Consider the following 18,444-nt stretch of genomic DNA (forward strand, 5'->3'; position numbering starts at 1 on the left):
TATATTGGTAAAAACAGTCTTAGTACAGTATCTCCCTTTGCCTAGGTAAGAAAGTAATTTTCCCATCCTTGATTTCTCACTCACACCCTTGTTTTTCAGTGGAGAAAGTTGCCTGTCAAGGGACAACAGAATGTGTGGGCTGAAGTCCCTCTGTAGGAGAGAAGGGAGCATTCAACAAGGGTCTCCCTGATCCAGAGTCTGTTAGCTCACACTGTACTAATGGGAACACTGCACTGCTTGTGACTCTCCAACCCCAGCTGAAAAAGACTTGTTTGCTGTTCAGTTCGTGAAAGAAAGATACTGGCACCATTTTTTCCTCTGGAGACTGGATGGAGGTATGTCCCTGAAAATCCCTGAGGAAAGTCCTACTACTCCATGCCAGCTTTGCCTTCTGATGCCTGTAGACTTCTTCTTGGGGAAAAGAAGGTACCTGCCTTCCAACTGGGCTCTTCTTCCAGTACCACTGACCAGAATGCTCCTGCCAGAGAAGGGTCACTTCCCTCATCAGGTGGGAGTGTAAAGGCTGTCGGGCCAAGTGCTTCAAGCTGAGGCTCTGGTCCATTCAGCACTGCTTACCGAGTCTGGCCCAAAGAGTTTTGGGAGCATTTGTGGCATCAGACTGTTGAAGCAGGTCTGGTATCAGTGTCTTGTGAAGAGCAGGTGAACTGCTCTGTGCTCAACATCTGCTCAGCTGAGAAGATCTCATTCAAGTTGGGAACAGCACAATCCATCATCAGTAGTTGTACCACTTTTTTTTTTTTTTCCTCTCTGTCCTGTTGGCTTCACCAAGCACCACACAGCTGAAAATTCACAGGGTCTGTCTTTCACCCACTGTGATATCACTGTCAGACCACGATAACAAATGGCTTTTCTAATCTTGAGAAAGTTGACTTTTGCAGCTAGTCTTTGTTACCAATTTCCTTCTCTGCACTGACTGCAGCTCAGATATTACTTTGCAAGTCGTCATCTTGAATTGTTTGAGCTATTAGCATTTCAGTCGCTCACACTTGTGGATACATTTTCTCCTGGGATAATTGGACAATGGTACCACCTTTATCTTATCTCAAGTTCCCTTTGTAGTCCAAATTAGCAGGCTTATTGGGGGAGGGGTGGGCTGCAGGGAGCAGTTGCTTCTTTGCACAGTTTGCTACAGCAGACAAAAGTCTTTCAGTGATTTTAACGATGTTTAAGCCATTAACGATTTCAGTCTCTCACAGTAAGGAAAGATAAGAGCATACTGCTTTGAATAATACCTCAATAACTCTGCTTGCTGATGAGGTGTGTGTTTATTGGCAATTATTGTTGTTATGCTGCTCTCCCCTCCTCCAGCCTTCCCACCCCAACCTCCTCTGTACTTCCCATTTTTTCTATTGAATTATTTCTCTTCTTTGGTCCTAACATGTAGGAGAATTAAACCAGGCTCTTCAGGATGCTAATAAGGTAAAAATCTGTAAAATTAAATGAAAGATGGAAACAAAACTTTGTTTGAATAATAAAAAAAGAAAAATAATTCTGATTAAGATCATAATAGTGAGTCCTCAATTACCACAGCAGTCTGGCCACAAAACTGTTAAAATGGGGCGGGGAGGGGAGGAATCAACCCTTTTATCTCTCATTTTATTAAAACTGTGTAATTTTTAAGTACTGCCATAAATTTTACCACCAGATTTATAAATCCTGGCTTTGTGCCTAAGTCTGATTGCAGACCAGGAGGTGCTGTGCCCACACAGGTTTCCATGGATTTACTTTAGGGTAACTCTGATGTCGGAAAGGACTTTTACTACTGGTCTCTTTGTGTTATATTTGGTTTGGTTTACTCAAGAGGCAAAAGAAAGCAGCTCCAGAACAACAGAGTGTCGGTGAGCCTGGATTTCAGGTGCTACAATTAAATTGCTTCACTTTATGCACCGTTCTTTAGAGTGCTTGTAGTGATGTTTAGTTGGTAGGTAGGAGGAGGTGTGTAGACATGAATAATTTATGAAGCCTCCTAGAACTGAGATGTGCTAGGAGCTCATGAGCTTTTCTGCCTGGAGCCCTGGAAAGGCCATCTGTAAAATAAGTCAGACAATATTAGGAAAAATATACAGTAAAATTTGATGCAAGTTATCCTGTTGGGAATTTTTCTTCTTTTATTGAAAAGTTTTGGATTTAGAAAGAGAAAAGTTGTCCCCAGGACAGTCTAGAGATAATAAACACCTCATATTGGTACGCTTAACTTACTGAGTCTCCACAGCACAGGGAAAGACTAAGCTGTAGGAAATCAACTTTGACCACCCCTGAAATGCAATAGCCTCTAAAGAACACGTGGCTGCACTAACAGGTTTCACAGAGGAAATGGAGAAGGTGGGAAGAGAAGGGGTTATATTTCCTCTTTTTCAGTGAGTAGGAACTTCACAGCACTGACACAACTTCCCAGATGTGATGGACGGTGCCTTAATCACGTCTTCAGCCTCAGGACCCACGGCTGCATCTCATCAGGTCCCATGGGCTTGTGCATCTTCAGGTTCCTTAGATGGTCTTGATCTTCTAGAGCAGGCAGTGATTCCTTCTCCCAGTCCCCGCCTTTGCCTTCTGCAACTCTGACTGTGTGGCCGGAGCATTTGCCAGAGCAGACTGAGGCTAACAAGTAATTCTCAGCCTTCTCCATGTCCTGGGGAACCAGGTCTCCCATTTTCTTCCATAGAGGGCACAGATTTTCCTTAGTCTTCCTTTTACCACTGACTTACCTACAGAAGCTTTTCTTCTTGCCCTTGACATCTGTGACAGGTTTAGTTCTGTAAGGGTTTTAGCTTTCCTGATATGATCACTGGCTGCTCAGACAATCTCTCTGTATTCCTTGCAGGCTACTTGTCCTTGCATCCACCCTCTGTAGGCTTCCTTTTTGTGTCTGAGTTTGTACAGGAACTCTTTGTCCATCCATGCAGCCCTCCTGGCATTTTTGCCTGACTTCCACTTTGCTGGGGTGTATCACTTCTGAACATCCCCCCATCAAGAAAAAGAAACAAAAACAGAAAAAAACCGAACCAAACAAACAAAAAAAAAACTAAAAACCAAACCAAGCAAACAAAATAAAAATCCCCACCCAGCAACAAAAAAACCTCTTTATTTGCAATTCTGCTACAGTTAGCTATTATTTACAAAAGCATTTTGCATTCTTTTTATTGTACTTCGGGTGAGGGGTTTTTCTAATTAAAATAACTGTAAATTGAAAATCAATGAGTCTTACTTCAACATAAAAAAAGTTAGATAGAATGATAATTAAATTTAAGTAATGTAGTCCCGAGCTAGAGTGCCTTTTTTATGGAAAATGAAATTAAAGGGAGCTCAAAAGATCAGGAGCTAAAAATATAAGAGAAAATAATCTTATGAGGAACACAAAACACACAATTGACCTCTGACAGATATACAGTATTCAAAAGATATGGATTACTTTAATTTACTAAACACTTCAAAGGAATATAAATTCTCATGCTTCTGAGTTAAGCCAAATTTTTAATGAACAGAACAACCAACAAAACCACTTTCACTATATAAAGCTGTCATTTCTTCATTGTCCATAAGGTAATTTCTTGGGACTTTTCTCCAGTTCTAACTTCTGTCAGGAGAAGATTGCTGGGGCTGATTCTGCCTGGTGAGTCAAGTTACACTTTTGCTGCGTAAGTAACAGAGAGGTGAAGTATCTATGATGTTATTTCCCCCTTGAAGAAACTGGTTATAGCATCAACGTGTCTTTTAGGAAATCTTTGGATCCCTGCTGTCCTCCTAAGATGCCCTAGTTCAGTTGCTGGAAGGAAGTCACATCCCAGGTGACCCATTAGCAAAGAGAGGAATTGGGCAGCACATACAGTAGAAAATAGGATCCCACAGGCCCTTTTATATTTTATTGTGCTTTTTTTGCAGGATTCACATCAAAAGTAGTTTTGCTTTTAAGGTATGTTTCTTGTTTCGATGCAATCGTCTTTGTGAGAATGTTAATAATTTTTCCACAGCAAGGAAATGGGTTTTTTTGTAAACTTTGGCCAATGATCTAATTTTTCCAGCTCTACTCCAATAAAATTAGTCTTCTGAAGTTCCCAAGTGCACAAACAAGACAGATTGTAGTAAACTCTCTAACAACAGATTCTCATTTCACTGGAATCACAAGCAATACATTTTTATCCCTATGCAGCAGCAAAAGGCTCTGATGTGGTAATTTTTACCTCCTTTACCTCTTTTTCTCCTCCTTCCTTTGTATTGACCTTGATGTATGTAAATCAGGAGACACAAGGCTGTGTATCTGCATTCATACAGGATTGCTGAAAGCCCATGTGCTTCACCCTCCAGAGAAAATGGGAGACTAGGGCTGGTTTAGGATAAATCAGAGCTGGTCTGTTTTATCAGGAACAGCAGCCGAGAAGGGAACTGGCCTAGAGAGGACCAGTCAGGCTGCTCCTGGCAGAATGGTTTGCTGGATTTGGTTTGCTGTTACTGCTGGTTTTTTAATTGCTTACCTGCTCTTTAAAAGGCACTCACAGCTGTCAGGGACCCCTTGTAGTCAGTTAAATAAGCGCAACTTCTTGTTTTTAATGTGATTCCTTTCATACCTTTGGATTTTCCTGTCAACTCAGAACTGATATTTGGTAATACTTTTACATACTGTCTTCCAGGGGCTCATGCCCATTTATTTTTTCAAGAGTTTCTGAGGCAAATTAAAATTCTAACAGATCTTTGTTTCCCAGATACTTGAGTTGCTCTTGAAAAGCTCTTTAAGCTGTAATTTGTTACAATAATAATAACAATAAAAAAAGAAGTAACATTTATATGTGAAATTTTAACCAAAAATAATATATATTGAAAATGTTGATATTCATCCTTCTCAAAGAATCGGGATTAAAACACAAATGGGCCTAAGGTCTGTGTAACCACTGCAATCAGAACAGGCAACTCTTTGTAATTCAATCACAGCTATGGTGCAGAAAATTTCATTGCAAGTAAGAATGGGAATGTTGAAGAATGTATTTTAGTTTTCTAATACCTTCTGTAATACAAAAGCAGCCCTGGAAAACAGTGCTTGTCCAAGACTGCATAATCTGGAAATTAGCTAAAGAGATAATGGCAGTAAAGATTCTTTAGTTCAAAAAGCCAAGTGCTCAAATGACACAAAACCCAGTAAGAAAGTGCTACAAAAGATGAAGAGAACAAACTGCTGGCCATGTAATTATTGTCCCAGCAGGCTCATCAGACAATTCCCAGCATGCCCTCCTGCCTCTTCTGGGAATGTTTTGACTAAATCTAACAAAATAATAGCTGCAGTCACCTCCTTTTATAGTCACTTGGGATACAAATTGGATGCAGTGTCAAGTCCTTGAAAGAATTGATGGTTCTCACCAGCAGTATTTGACTGTCAGATGCAAACCACTTGGCAGATGGGCAAACATTTTGAAAGCAGTTGGAAAATCTATCCTTTTGTTTTGTTTTGTTGTTTTTTTTTTGTTAGACTGAGAAATCCTCAGGGAGAAAGCATGGTCGATGGCAAGTGGAATATGAGTCAGCAGTGCCCTGGTAGCCAGGAGGGCCAAGCATGTCCTGGGGTGCATCAGGCAAAGCATCGCCAGCTAGTCAAGGGAGGGGATTGTCCCACTCTGCTCTGCACCGATGAGGTCTCACCTTGGATACTGTGGCAGTTTTGGGTGCTACAATATAAGAAAGGTATTAAGCTATTAGAGAGAGTCCAAAGGAGGGCAACGAAGATGGTGAAGGGCCTTGAGGGGAAGCCGTGTGAGGAGCGGCTGAGATCAGTGAGTCTGCTCAGTCTTGGGGAGAGGAGACTGAGGGGAGACCTCACTGCAATTACAACTTCCTTGTGAGGGGAAAGGGGAAGAGGAGGGGTGGGCACTGATCTCTCTCTGTGGTGACCAGGGACAGGACCTGAGGGAATGGGCTGAAGTTGTGTCAGGGGAGGTTTAGGTTGGATATTAGAAAAAGATTCTTCCCCCAGAAGGTGGTTGGGCGCTAGAACAGGGTTCCCAAGGCACTGGTCACAGCTCCAAGCCTGATAGAGTTCAAGAAGCATTTGTACAATACTCTCAGGCACATGGTGTGACTCTTGGGGATGGTCCTGTGCAGAGCCAGGAGTTGGACTCAATGATTCTTTTGGGTTCCTTCCAACTGAGAATATTCTGTGATGCTGAAATATGCACTTTTGATGTTTCTTTTTAAGAGAAACAGAGTTTTTTGTACCATTTTAGGTTAACCTAGGAAAAAGTATAAATGCTTTTGGAACCTTCTCAAGCAATTCACTCAGTTCACTCTTCCTTAGCATAGGCATTATCTATGTGCTCATTAGGAATATGCAACTTGAGCAAAATGAACTTCAGAAATTTCAAAGCACTTGTCCGCTCATTGCATCTTCTATTCCTAGTCACCAATATTTATTAAGAATTCACTTCCAAATATTGAACTAGAACTCAAAGCTTAATTACCACAGTTCTTTAACACAGAAATGATTCTCAGCTTTAGCACATCTGGACGAGACTTGAACTGCTAATGTTAAATGCTTCTTTTATCATCTCTGTATCAAAACCAAAAAGAAACTTAGCACCAGTTCTTTCACAACCATTGACCTCAGGTCTGATAATTACATACATGTTTTATGTCTGAATAGTGTATAACAATGACAGCATTTTCAACAACTTGTAGGTTTTAACTGTAAAAAAGAGCTGTAACATCTCCTGCATCATGGTGGTCAAGGTGGAGAGTTGATTATTGTCACAAGAAATCTGCCAGACATCCATGAGATTTCAGGGCAGAACTAATGTAAGATCCCATTTAGGTTTGAAGAGCTACAGCAAGAGGCTTTTACCCCTAGTGTATTATGTACCTGTCCACCACTGGAGGTTTCTGCTAATGTTGGATAGGCATCCAAATGTGTTTCTCCCTCTACAGACATGCAGCTGAAGCAGTGCTGGTGGTGTAAGTCAAAATAGTGTGTGCTAACTATGTCTTGTCACACTTTTGTGGGGGATAAAATTTATGAATCTCGCAGTGCTTCTGATTACTTCACAAATTCATGTCCTTAAAGGTGAGAAATGGCTTCTCTCCCTCCTGACTCTGCCTCGCATGGGTCACGGCATCTCATTCCCAGTGCAGCAAGGCACATAACTTGCCAGTCAGCAATGAGGACAAAATAAATCAGCCAGAATGAAAGCCTTGGGGTGTTCCTGCTGATACATCCTCAGAGGGCAGTAGGAGTTCTGTGACTGCCCACCCAGCACGGGCAATGAGCCCACTCCTCTTCCAGCCCAAGAAGGCCCTGGCTGCCCTGGTTCTAGGTAGTCTTAGATAGGGAGGGAGCTATGCTTCTAGAAATATTTGCTACTGAAAACGTTCCAAAGAGGAAAATGTTACCTTACAAAACTCCTTAGATCTCTGAATCCTTGTAAAGTGGAATATTTTGGTTTTGTTCTGTATTTTTTTCCTTGACTCTACATGGTTTATAAGCTTAGGAGAACTGAAAAATCCAACATGCCTTTGGAGAAAGATGTTTTCACTGGTGACAACTCTAAATGTGAGACTTATTCAAAACATGATATTTGCATGTCTAAGTGGATAGATCACTTTCAGTGTGTGAGTTGGAAAGTCTGCTCTCATCTGTAACTGAGTTTATGGAAGTGCCTATTCTTGGAAAAAGCTTCTTTTGTTTTGTTTTGTTTTGTTTTGTTTTGTTTTTAAGGTCTTTACCCACAAACTTTGAAAGTTACAGAGTCAAAACTGCGTTGACATAGTTTGCCATGGTTTTTACAGTCTTTAGGGTAATATGTTGGCTAATGGATGATTTGCTCCAGATTTCACTGTAAAACAAGTTAACAACATCGTAATCCAAAGTGTTCCTCCTTTACAGTACCACAAAACCCTGCAAATATTCTTTCTATACTAATATGCAAATAAAAATATGATCCCTAGTCTTTGTGAAACTAAACATCATGTGAGATAGCTGGCAATTTCCTGCATCTTCCAGAGAGATCACCTTCTGCAGTCCTCAAAAGATCTGTTTCTCCTTCTTCTGGCCGCCGCCCTCTCCTGATCACTTTTGCTGTGTAAAGATTCCTTCTGTTGCCTCATTTTGGATCTAACAGAGCCAGCCCTGAGACCAAATTAACTAACTTGAGCATATGGCTGCAGTGCTTCCCCGATAACCTGCCTCCTGCCTGCAGGAGCACAGGTCCTGCAGGACTTGCCCATATGTCATGATCTAGCACAACTGCGCCACAGTCTCAGGCTTTTTGCTGCCCCCCAAAAGAAACATTTTACTACTCCCACTGAATTCAATAGAGTCAGGATTTGGCAGCTGCTCCTTCTGCTCAGTCCCCAGAAACTTGTGTGTGTAGGTAAAGACATGATGGGTTCAGGCTGGACAATTTCTTCTGTCAGATGGGCAGGAGTACAGGTTACATTAGAGATAAAGGGTGGAGGGGACAAGTCCTCACCACTTTCCTTGCACTCACAGAGACCCAGCCCAACTCCATCTCTGCCTGCTGTCTCTGAAAGCAGAGCAAATCCCTCCATCTTTCCAGTCTTACCATCATTCCCTCAGGTCCCAAAGGCATTGACCCATGGTTCTATCTGAAAACTTCTAGCTTAAGATGTGGTCTGAGAAAAAAGATCTTCCTTTTCTTTGGGGTATGTATTTCCCCCTGCACATCTCATTGCAGCCTGATCTGTTTAAACATCAAAAGTTCTTGTGTAAATATATACAACGAGGCTAAGTGATTAGAATAATCTAATGCAAATTTCAAAAACTCTGAGGAGATCTGAGAAATCAACACTGTCATAAGTTTTATTTCCACAGCATGAATGGAAATAATATTAGTAAAATACAGCTTGTACTTCAAAGAAAAGCAGTGTCGAAATGCTAATAAGTAAGAGGATTGCAGGAAGATGGGGAGGGGAATATGGCAGGTGGTGGGGTATGCTCTTTCCCCAGATGCATTTTATTTGTTCATAAATGCCTTAAAAATGTAATAACCTCTCCATGAGCAATGAGGCACTCTTTTCCATTAACTTTTGCCATATAGTATTTTCATACACTCCTGAATGTGTGAACCCTCATTCCTGAGCCTGACTTCAACTCCACAGTTGACATGACCACAGCCTCCCTTGGTGGCACCAGTGGCAGCCACCACAAGGGCTGATGGCAAGAGCCATCTAAAGATATCCCAGGAAAGTAAAGCCTCCTCTAGGCAGCACCCAACCTCAGCTACCCACTTCCCAGAGGCAAGAATCCCTCTTCGACAAAGGGAACCTGTCAGGAAAGCAAAACAGGGTGCAAAAATGACCTGGATGCAAGAAAAGGTAGTAATGGCTTATCCCCACAGATGCCACAAATCTGGTATCTGCGGTTCTTGTTTGCAGCCTGAGCATCTGCCATGTCCCCATCATAGCCATGATGTGGCAGTGTGTGTCACCCTCTGCCAAGGGAGATGGAGGAGAAGGGAGTTGTGTGGAGAAACCGTGTCTCCCATCTGATGGAGACATGAGGGAACTTGATTAAAACATCTATTTCAGATTCAAGCTCTCCCAAAACTGCACAGCTTTGCCTGCCAGCAGCCAGTTGATAAAAAACTCGACAAAAAGCTTGATAAAAGTGAGGGAGGTGTGGTACAGAGCAGAAGGCCTGTCTGGTCCCTGCGCTGGGGCTGAGTCTCCCACCTCCTTTCCCTCCACATTACCCACTGAGTTCCAGTGCAATTCCACTGCACAAAGTGCTCATTTCCTCCGTCATCATCACTTCCACCCAAAGTGCAATGGGCACCTCCTCAGAGAGCTGGTGGAGAGGTGGCATGTCAGGGCTAGCAATATGCCTTTTTTTTTTTCAATTCTGAGGGCAGGCATTTTCATGAGAAAAAAGGTACATTTTTAGATCTATAATAGGTGAACAGTTCAGAAATAAAAGCCTTTCCCTCATAAATGCAAATCACTTGGATTGCTGTAACATCTCCAGGGCTCTAATGATCTAAAACACTGTCTTTTTTGCTGTCTGCAAAGCAGCCATAGCTTGACCTGTGAAGGACAATTTCATTTCAAGTGACCTGAGGAAGCAATAAAAATGAAAAGATGAAATAGAAAGAAATATTTATTTGAACACTTATGGTACTATTTTTATTTGCATCACAGAGATCATTGACCAGTTCTGTGTGATCTTTCCGCTCCCTAGAAATTGCAATGTTCCACTGTAGCTAATGCACAGAGTTTAAGGTCATAAAACAGCTACAAGTGCAATTTAAGCATTTGCAATTATGGGCAGAACAAGAGAAAAAGGTACTTTGTACTCCAACTGGAATTCTACTCACTCTGTACACAGTTTTAATAAAATACACATGCAACTTGGGCCAGCGCTAATCAAAAGCCATTAACATCAGAAGCTGTTCAGTGGCCTGTATGAATTCTATTTTATTGGTCTTAGCCCAGTGCCCATTAGACAGACATCTACATTACAGCCAGAGCCATTGTGACATTGGCAAGGTCTGATGGCTGTTACGCATTTTCTCACTGAAGTCCCCTTTTGGAAGCAGAGCTAATCCCTTTTGGACACTGTGGGGTCCCTCCTCCTCAGAACCACTCATGCTTGTAACCTCTGAGGGCAGAACATTCATCTGCAGGGCTTTTAGGTAAGTAATAAAGTGGAAATACACACAGGCCAACTGAGAAAGCCATGACTGATGTAAGAGCAGCAAGAAAAACCCACCAGACTGTCTTTCTTACGTGGAGAGAGGTGATACTTCTTCACACCCTGAACATCCAGAACCAGTCCCACATGTGACTACAGTCAATGGCATTGCTGCAGACAAGAGGCAAAGTGTGCCTGCAAAGCAGCTCTCTGGGTGTATGACATCCAGCAGAGCCAGGCAGGGCTTTGCTATCAAATAGAGCTGTAATCAATTAGAAGAAAAAATTTGTAAGGATGGCTCTGTTCTCTGCCCTGCAACTTTTCCCTAACTTGCCTGTGGATTGCCAAATCCAGAGCTCAATCCTGAGGCAGCATCTCCTGTATCACACTTTCTGGTTTGTCCTGCTCTCTATAAACGAGCCTTTACTCTCATTTGGCACAAGGGAGACATCATTTTTCATCCGTATTTTGCAGGATCATCCTTTTTTTTCTGAGACACTCAGCCACTCGCTGCCAGCAGAGTGTGTGGAGCCCTCCCCTCAGCCCAGCTTTTAAGCCTCGTTGGATCCATACGCTTTGAGTGATCAGGGTGATTTTTCTCCTGGTTTCTGCACAGGTCTGACTTGTAGCTGTCTTGTCCACGCAGTGATGGCCATATGCTCTTGGGTGCCAGCAGCAGAAAGAGGGAAAAGACTTATGTTCTTCAGAGAACTGTGTCCGTCGTTAGCACAGCTGCCACTGTAACAGTACAGGGCTGGTGAGCAACCAGTTTTCCTGCTAAGACTCTCTGCTCGTTTATGACATGATATTTTGCACTCAGATTTGTCATGCACCTCCCAGGTTGGAAATCATATTTCAAGCCATTAAATCTCCCACTCCTATCTCCAATAATATGCTTTGTAGAAAAATGTCTGGAAGGCCTTTTTTTTTCTCTGAAAATACAATAATAAATTTTGGGTTTAAGGCTGTAAGGGTTTGGAAATATGTATTCATTCATTGAGATGCTTTAAAAGGAATACAAGGCTTAGCAAGTGAAAATAAAATAGGTCTGATTTATACAGTAATACAGTAAAAAGGCTGTGCAGGAAAAAGCAAACAAACATTTTATGTATGTTTATGCACATTAACTCTCTAAGTGATTATACAGTCCCTAAGATCTAGATTTTCATGGGGTTTTGTAATGCTTCAAAGGAATAGAGCTGCAAAAAGACAAGTATAAGTTTCATTTCTTTCATTTCAGTAACTGCAAACGCATATTTTTGCTTTCAGATGCTGCCTCTTCTGTCAGTTGTACTTACATTTTTGTGTGCTTTTCTGCTGATAAAATTCCACTGACGTCACCCACAGCAAACCTTCATGCTTGATAAATGTGTGAACAAGAAAGGAATAAGGCTCACACTAAACAAACAAGTGTCAATCATAAAGGAATAAGCGGGGTTTTCGGCCTGCTCAGAGAAAAGGTAAGTGGAAGGGCCTTTATATAACTCCTCTTCCACGCTCAAATGTAATGTGTGAATGGTGTTCTTTAAATAAAAGCTTATTTTTTGCCTTTTTTTTCCCCTGTATGTTCTCAGAGGAAATGATATTGAAAAGGCTAAAGCCAGTGACATTTTGGTGTTGCAAAAGAGTGAGAATGTAAGCTAGAAATTACTAGAAGTATACGGCCCATTAAGTTGTTTTGCAATGCTGAGAAATGAAGCATAGAGTATTTTGTTAAAGCCAGTATCCCGTGGGGATTAAAGCAAGATTAGTATCTTTCAGTGCAACAGCCCTGCCAGAAAGCATGTAGGTATAAATCCAAAATACCTCTGGTTTACTCAAAGGAACTGCCCTGAACTCTCATTAGTGCAGCTGAGGACGACCCAGGGCCTCTAAACCTGCTTTGGATGTCTCAGGGTTGGTGTGCCCAAAGCTCTGCACCTGCCAGTGGTAGCTCACTGGCATGTGTGCAGAGAACTTCAGCCAAAGGCAGGAGCAGTGTAGGACATCATGGACTCCTCCTGTCTACTCCCAAGTGAGGGAGGGATATCTCCTTCAGAGCCAGGATTTACTGTAGTTTTCTTATGGACTTTTTTTTTATTCTGTTTGTTTTGCTTTATTTTTACCCTTTCAACAATACCCAGTGGAGATATCCAGTATCTCAGTGGAGAAAAGAGGTTGCATTATTGTTCTGTTAACAGTGTTTATAAAATTCAGCCATTAACACTTCATCCACAGCTCCAGCACCAAAAGATAGTGTTTCACCCCATCCTGGCAGAAGAGATCGATTACCAGTGTTCACCGGAACATATTCTGATGTGCCACTGACTTTTTCTGACAGCTACTGACAACCTTGATGCTGTCATTGCATTCCTCAGCAGTTTCTGCTCTCTCTTCCAGGGATCTAACTATTTAGTGAATGTTTTCACATATTTTGTGTTACTTTGCCTACAGACCTGAAGGACAGGAGTAGGACCTCCCAGGCTCGGCCTGAAATGGGTCTGAACTGATATTTTCAGGAGTGCTCAGCTACAGCAAGTTCTCCTTTCAATAGGATGAAAAAAAGAAAAAAATAACTGTCTAGGGGTTTTCTTTACATTACACACCTGAAACCTGAATAAAAAGCTAGACATTAAAAGAGTGACAGCTTCAAAAAGTTGTTGGCACTGACAGATGTGGCTGATCAATGGTGTTTTGTAGCTACAAGGGGAGCTTTAACTGAAGCTGTTTCCCCTTGGTCTGCTGCCAGAGACAGCAGCAGAGGTCTCTGAGGAGCTCAAGAAGGAAGGCAAGGGAGCCTGGAGGAATTCCTTTGTGGCAGTGAATGCAGACCAAGAGAAACCTCCCAGCCATGTACATCTTTTGCAGCCAAAAGCTTTGTAAACCTTAAAAGTAGGCAGTACGCTGCTGTAAACAAAGGCATCTCAGTCCTCAAATACCCTTTTCACAGCATTCTCTCTCCTGGTTCTGTGAATGGCAGGGAAGATGAAACAGGTCTGAAGACAGTTAGGTGCTTCACCATCCTCCCCTCTGCCTTTGCCATACTGGGATCTAAAAAGCAGCAGAATTATGAAGGCACAGTTGCCCAGAGTAAGGGCTCTCTCCCCACTGTCAGTTCAAGCAAAGACAGAATCACAGGATCACAGGATGGGTCAGGTTGGAAGAGATCACAGAGTGTCATCTGGTCCAACCTCCCTGCTCAAACAGGGTCATCCTGGAACACATTGCACAGGATTGTGTCCAGATGGTTCTTGAATATATCCAGTGAGGGAGACTCCACAGCCTCTCTGGGCAGCCTATTCCAGTGCACGGTCACTCGCACAGTAAAGAAGTTCTTCCTCATGTTCAGGTGACACTTCTTGTGCATCAGTTTCTGGCCACTGTTTCTCATTACTTGGCACCACCAAGATAAGACCTCAGCAGGAGTTTTGCCTTGGTGAGGAGCCTTACCCAAGCTCAATAAATGCACTCAATGCAGGTTAATGTGCCTTGACCTGGATTTTTCTGGGTTTTCCCATGCTAGAGCTACAGCAGCTCTGATGCTTCCAATCCCTGGCATGTGCAATGCCTTCCTGGAGCACATACACACAGGTCCTGCACAGAGTAACTGGTGTAACCAGGGTGCAGCAAACTTGCTCTCCCAAGCAGGTGCACACAGTGAGTGTCACCTCTGCTATAAATTGGTCAGAAAGCCACTTGCAACATCAGGCCAGATGTTGAGAGATGATGCCAGCCCCACTGCAGACAACCCTGCTTTGGGGCACCCTGGGCCCATCTCAGACAGACATACCCAAAGGAGCTTTGACTCACCTGGCTCAGGTGCTGTGTGCTGCTGAGGCACCTTGGGCCCAGGAAGCTGGGGGCTCCTCCACTGGCTCTGGTCTGTTGGTTTTTTTACCACCCCACAGCTAGGTCAGGTTCATCTGCAGAAGTTAAACCCCCACATGTGAACCGTGCAGCAGACATACTGCAGTTAGTACCTCCTAGGCAGTAAAGGAGTTATGCTGAAATTAGCAGGACTCTGGTGTGACCAGCAATCACATTTAGGAAGGAGTAGAGTCAGGATCCCTGTCATTTCACAGATGTAAACTAACCCTGTCTTTCCAGTTCTGTCACACTGTTTTTGAAGCAATGATTTTTAATTTTTCTTCTGGAAATAAAACAGATGCTTTTAATAAACAAGCAGAGCCCTTGGGTGCTGCACCTTTTTAACGAGATGATGTTGTGGCCAGAAACCATCTCTCAATGTGATAACTTTTGCCTTATCTCTAAAGTAACACATTTGCCTGATCAATCAAATATAAAAATACAATTTAAAGAGCTACAATTTGGTTTTCGGAAATCCATTACATCTTCAGACTGTTACTCTTCTCCCCTAAGCTGCAATATAATTTTAGTTAATAACCTTCTCCTTCACCTTACCTTCTCCTTCACTTTACAGTATAGTCCCATCCCATACCTTTCCTTTAAAAGAAATTGATTTGGTTTTTTGGCTGCTGGGGGGTGAGAGCGACAGTGAGGAGAAAGAAAAACTGCTTTTGGAGGGGAAGCAGGGTTGCTTTCATGTTTTGCTTTTCTTTCTGTGCATATAAAATTTAGGCAACGAATAAACCTTCCCCATCTGTGACTATGCAGTAGGTTACTTTGCCTAAAGCAATTGCAATAACTCGCTTGCCACTTTCATAGAACTTTCTGCTTTATTAGTTCTGTGCCGATAACTTTAATTTTTTTAGGCATGTAAAAAGTAGGTAATTGAAATCACAAAGGTATCTTGATGCCTGAGCTCTTGTGTCATCACCTAGATTGATCTGAAACTAGGTTAATCCTATGTCAGCTCCTTCAGCTGGCCACTGATACAGTTTATGTACCAAGTAATCGACTGTTCCCTGTGTAAAATGGACAAGTGACAGATCTTTTTTCCTGACAGTGCAAGTTCTGTAAAATTTAGGAGTACAAATTTAAGACCATCTGGTCAGAAATTACTCTTCTACTGATAAAGGCACTATGGGATAAACCTGGAATCCAGCTCTTCAGAGTAGTGGCATTAGTAAAAGCAGAAAACTTTATGAATCTGCTGGATCTTCAAAGTACTAAAGAACTTGGGTTTATTTATATGAAAAGCTAGTGCTTTCATGGCTTACAGGTACAGATGGAGAAACAGCTTTCACCGTTTTGGTAATGATGGAATGTTTCATGGTGGCTAACAGAATGCAAGAGTGAAAATAAAGACTTCTCTTTCCATGGCAGAAATAGGAATGATGACCATGGATTTCTGTTGCAGCCAGATCTCAGGATCAATCTGAACTGACTAAGGATGGCATCCAATTCCAACACCTCAGAATATATCACAGTGTACAGTAACTGGGAATTCCTTCTCCTGGCACCTCTACTTAATCATCCACATCTTCAAAAGTTGTTCCTTCAGTCGAGCATCATATCACTTTCCCATTCCCTGCAGGGTGTGGCTGTAACAGCAAACAGTTGATCCAGGGTACCATAAATTTCCAGTTAAGATGGCAACAGAATTCTCAGGATATGTGAAAGCTGAGTTTGGAAAACCTGTTTTCAGATTGGGTTCTTAGAAGCAAGATTAAATGTTTGGTTGTTCATATAGTAACAACTGGGTGACAGGAAGCTGAACATGAGCCAGCAGTGTGCCCAGGTGGCCAAGAAGGCCAATGGCATCCTGGTCTGTATCAGGAATAGTGTGGCCAGCAGAACCAGGGAAATGATTGTCCCCCTGTGCTTGGCACCGGTGAGGCTGCATCTCGAGTCCTGTGTTCAGTTTTGGGCCCTCACTACAAGAAAGACATTGAGGTGCTGGAGCATGTCCAGGGAAGGGCAATGGAGCTGGTGAAGGATCTGGAGCACAAGTCCTATGAGGAGAGGTTGAGGGAGCTGGGGTTGTTTAACCTGGAGAAGAGGAGGCTCGAGGGTGACCTTATTACTCTCTACAACTACCTGAAAGGAGCTTGCAGCCAGGTGGTGGTTGATCTCTTCTTCCAAGCAACCAGTGACAGGATGAGAGGACACAAGCCTCAAGACACACTAGGGGAGGTTCAGGTTGGACATTAGGAAGAGTTTCTTCACAGAAAGGGTGATTAGACATTGGAATGGGCTCACCAGGGAGTTGATGGAGTAACCGCCCCTGGAGGTGTGCAGGAAATGACTGGACGTGGCACTTAGTGCTGTGGTCTGGTTGAAAAGGTGGTGTTCAGTCAAAGGTTGGACTTGATGATCTCAGAGGTCTTTTCCAGCCTCATTGATTCTGTAATTCTGTGATCGGAAGTGGATTTTTCTTATCTCAGCACATTTCTAACTTTCCCAGGATCAACTGCACAACTCCCTTAATTTAAATGACAGGAAATTATCATTTGCTGATTTCCTACACTAAGCACAGAGGCAATTTGGCCTGAATCTTCAGTGGGTGGCTTTTTTAAACTACAACTATTAATTCTAGAGTACATAGAGTATATTAATTTTGAATCTCAGAAGGTGGAGAGTCCTGCCATCAGCAGCAAAACAAAGCACACAAACAATTTTCTGTGCTGGTCTTTTTGCTCAGCTTTAGAATTAAACGTCATGTGCTGTTAGCCTGGGTTTGCAATGCTCTGAGCAGAGGCATTGCTTGAGGGAGCAGGGGCTCTGCAAGAAGCTGGAGCTTTTGCTCTTTGCCTTGGTCCTTGATTAGACTCGATTCTTTAGGCAGAAATGGCTCCCTGGAAACCAGTGCTGGACTGAGATTCCCGAAGACAAGAATTGCCTTCTGCTGTTCCCAGCTGCCAGTTCTGGGTAAATAGAAGTGAATTGTACTTGGGCTCTCCATTACTGCAAAAGCAAATCCCAAGGCTTCATAAGTCTGATCTCGCATACTGAATGACCAATATTGCGACAGAAGGAACACTCGCAGTGGGAAAAGGGTAACACAAAGGTGCAGCCCCTGACACACTTGTGAGTGCATCTGAGTTCCTCTGTGAGGGCACAGGCAACCTCTCCCAGGTCATGCAGGCTCAGGCCAAGTGGGAGGTTGTCCAGGGACCACAGGACACATTTCACTGGCACCCAGCCCATCCTGACACGGTCATGGCTGACTGGGTACTAGACATCAGCTCCTAAAGGTGAACCTAAAGGTGAGTGGCAGCAGTGAGGGCTTTGGCAGGAGGGAAAAGGGCAGAGACTACACCAAGCGAAAGACCACAGCCCACAGAGTGCTGCTGGCACATAGGGAGCTGAAAGGCTACCATCAACAAGTACAGGAAAAACAATCCTCAGGTTTATTAGTAATGTACTTTGGCAGTATTCCATGTATTAGAACAAAATGCAGACACTAGACTTAGTCCAGTGGCTTTTGTTCTTATCAAAGGATCTGAGCTTAGTTGGAAACAAAATACCATTTCCTGCAGCTTCATGGGCCAGCCACTGCCTGGACTGACACTGCTGCTCTGTCAGCTTCAGCAACATCTGTCACCCCAGGGCACGCTCTCCTGCTGGGCTGCAGCTTATGAGACCAGCAATGGAGCAAGTGGGAAGACCTCTTAACTTTCTCCATAAACCTGGAAGCAAGTTATTATCTGAGAACCAAACATTTCCAAAAGGACAATGACTTTCAGATATTTTTAAATAGCACTTTAGGGACTCTGGTTCATTTTCAGTGTTAATAATCTGATAGAGTTATAATATATTTTTTTTTAATACCCAAAGAGAAATTACAGCATATAAAAGACATGAGGTTATATTTTAGTTTTCTAGAAGCTGAGATAGCCATATTAATATATTATGAAGGCATGGCAACAAGAGTGCTAGGATTTTAATGATAAAAC

General features: G+C 42.7%; 1 long non-coding RNA gene across 2 annotated transcripts; it reads left to right on the top strand.

The window, feature by feature from the left end:
* The first annotated feature begins 10,610 nt into the window (after nucleotides 1-10,610).
* Nucleotides 10,611-13,246, top strand: LOC113951675. 2 transcript variants are annotated; one of them, XR_003529239.1, is made up of 4 exons: nucleotides 10,611-10,646; nucleotides 11,120-11,402; nucleotides 11,915-12,105; nucleotides 13,079-13,246. It is a non-coding gene; the product is annotated as an uncharacterized LOC113951675 (long non-coding RNA). The 2 variants fall into 2 exon arrangements; XR_003529240.1 differs by having other exon boundaries at nucleotides 11,120-11,261.
* Nucleotides 13,247-18,444: the final 5,198 nt, after the last annotated feature.

The sequence above is a fragment of the Corapipo altera genome, unplaced genomic scaffold, assembly GCF_003945725.1.
Source record: "Corapipo altera isolate COAL_440 unplaced genomic scaffold, ASM394572v1 69, whole genome shotgun sequence".
Taxonomy (NCBI): domain Eukaryota; kingdom Metazoa; phylum Chordata; class Aves; order Passeriformes; family Pipridae; genus Corapipo; species Corapipo altera.